General features: G+C 52.6%; 2 non-coding genes across 2 annotated transcripts in view; both read right to left on the reverse strand.

The window, feature by feature from the left end:
- The window catches only part of LOC123687903, a 4,012-nt gene extending 2,789 nt beyond the window's left edge, over nucleotides 1–1,223 (reverse strand). The window contains exon 1 of the ribosomal RNA XR_006749607.1: nucleotides 1–1,223. This exon is cut by the window's left edge and continues 2,789 nt beyond it. This is a non-coding gene — a ribosomal RNA (large subunit ribosomal RNA).
- A 507-nt stretch (nucleotides 1,224–1,730) lies between these two features.
- LOC123687040 lies at nucleotides 1,731–1,885 on the reverse strand. Its single transcript, XR_006748787.1, has one exon. It is a non-coding gene; the product is annotated as a 5.8S ribosomal RNA (ribosomal RNA).
- Between the last annotated feature and the right edge of the window lie 615 nt (nucleotides 1,886–2,500).

Raw genomic sequence — 2,500 nt, forward strand, 5'->3', positions numbered from 1 at the left:
GAGGGAAACTTCGGAGGGAACCAGCTACTAGATGGTTCGATTAGTCTTTCGCCCCTATACCCAGTTCCGACGATCGATTTGCACGTCAGAATCGCTACGGACCTCCATCAGGGTTTCCCCTGACTTCGTCCTGACCAGGCATAGTTCACCATCTTTCGGGTCCCAGCGTGTACGCTCTTGGTGCGCCTCCTCTCGCAATGAGAATGAGGCGCCCCGGGAATGCGGGTCAGTCATGGAGACCGACCATCTTCCCTTAGTTCACATAAAGTGAACCGTTACTTTCATTGCGCCTTTAGGTTTAGTGATTCCCAATGACTCGCGCACACGCTAGACTCCTTGGTCCGTGTTTCAAGACGGGTCCTGAAAGTACCCAAAGCAATAGCGTCGCTGATCGGCGTTTCAAGAGGTCTGTCCAAGAACACCGCGGCGAACAGTCGCAAACGGACGGAATCGGCACTAGGTCCGATCGCCATCACAATTCACATACTTGCCACGGGCCGGACGCGAACTAAGTCGCGGCCTCCCGCCATCAGTAAACCGTCGAGCGAGCTGTTCGGAAACCCAGTGTCCGTAAACATCGGAAAATCCGAGCTCACGGGCTACACTCGAGACCGTAGAACAGCACCCAACGGATCGCGACGACCTACTAGGGGAGAAGTGCACGCGTCCGAAGCCGGAGATGAACCGAAGGGAACAGCCAACGCGAACGTCGCCGTTTCCACAGTCAGTAAATCCCAACAACAGGCGCGAATGAATCTCCCCATTCGACCTTTCGGGTTTCTCAGGTTTACCCCTGAACGGTTTCACGTACTCTTGAACTCTCTCTTCAAAGTTCTTTTCAACTTTCCCTCACGGTACTTGTTCGCTATCGGTCTCGTGGTTATATTTAGCCTTAGATGGAGTTTACCACCCACTTAGGGCTGCACTCTCAAGCAACCCGACTCTAAGAAGAGATCCTCTAGCAAGCCGCAGCGGTCGCTACGGGCCTGGCACCCTCTATGGGCGATGGCCCCATTCAAGATGGACTTGAACGCGCCGCGAACTCGCCAGATAATGGATCCTTCCAAACACCACATCTCCCGGCGACCGGTTACGATCGCGGGATTCAGTGCTGGGCTAATCCCTGTTCGCTCGCCGCTACTAAGGGAATCCTAGTTAGTTTCTTTTCCTCCGCTTAATAATATGCTTAAATTCAGCGGGTAGTCTCACCTGTCCTGAGGTCGTATGTTCAAATCATCGAAACGTTCCGAAACTAACCTTTGGCGGCTCATAAAATCACGTACCTTACGCGAGGGAGTTAGCCTACTCAAAGGCGTCTATTATCTCCTGCTCCGTATGGCGGATCATGCGAATCCAAGCAAAGTGCTTCGGTGTTTCGGGGGTGCGCTCATGAAAGCTCATCCGCAACGCGCGACAACTGGCACATTAAAGCGATCGGACGTCGTTCAGATTTCTCGGACACGACGATCGCATGTCTACAGTCATGGGCGCAGATCGAGCAATACCACGACACCACAATATATGCTTTCGCAATTCAAGACGGCGCGTTACGAAAACAACTCCTCATCATTCCAACACACGAGGCGTCGAAACGACAGAACGTTGATCGTCACGCGGCAAACCGTCCAACTCGCCCAAATGACCTTCGGTACAGGATCAACGTTAGACGACCTTTACGTCGTCACTTCGTCAAGCCATAACGTCTGGCCGGGCAGTCTTTGTAATGGAACCGACCCTCAGTCAGGAGTGGTCCGAGGACAGTGTCCGAGGACCGCAATGTGCGTTCGAAATGTCGATGTTCATGTGTCCTGCAGTTCGCATGTTGACGCGCAATTAGCTGCGTTCTTCATCGACCCACGAGCCAAGTGATCCACCGTTCAGGGTAATCTTTTATGTTCGATTTCTCGGTACTAGTCGCAATGGACTTTCCCTCGAAATACGAGACGCCAACTGCGAACCTCCTCGAGAATGACATTCCAATGACTGAGACGACCCACTGAAGGGTCAATACGTCAGTCGATCGGCGCAAAATCTTCGGTTCAACTAGTTTGCGTACTAATCTAGTGACAATTATCGTAAAAAATTCGGACGGAGACAAACGTCGCAGACAATCCCGAAAGAGCATAAAAACGCTAATGTAACGGGCGTCGCACAACGTCGACGTCTTCGTCCCTGGAATAGATCGTCCTACCGAAGTCCGTAGACAACGGTAACGACTGATCGATTTCGGGCGAGAATCTTTAAAACCTGCAGCCGGCTCCTCGTTCCGTGCCAAACACGAAACTTCGCCCAGCCACGAACGCGGCAATCCAAGCGCTTCGAATCCTTATTCCGAGCACATCACGAGACTTCGCCCAACTACGAACGTCAGCATAAGCAGCCGGCTCCTCGTTCCATCAAGGAACTTCGCCCAACCACAAACGCCGACATAAGCGGCCGGCTCCTCATTTCGTGAGCATCTCTAAACATGGACCTACAACGAAGGCTGCACACACGTGCG

This window comes from Harmonia axyridis, chromosome X (genome assembly GCF_914767665.1).
Source record: "Harmonia axyridis chromosome X, icHarAxyr1.1, whole genome shotgun sequence".
Taxonomy (NCBI): domain Eukaryota; kingdom Metazoa; phylum Arthropoda; class Insecta; order Coleoptera; family Coccinellidae; genus Harmonia; species Harmonia axyridis.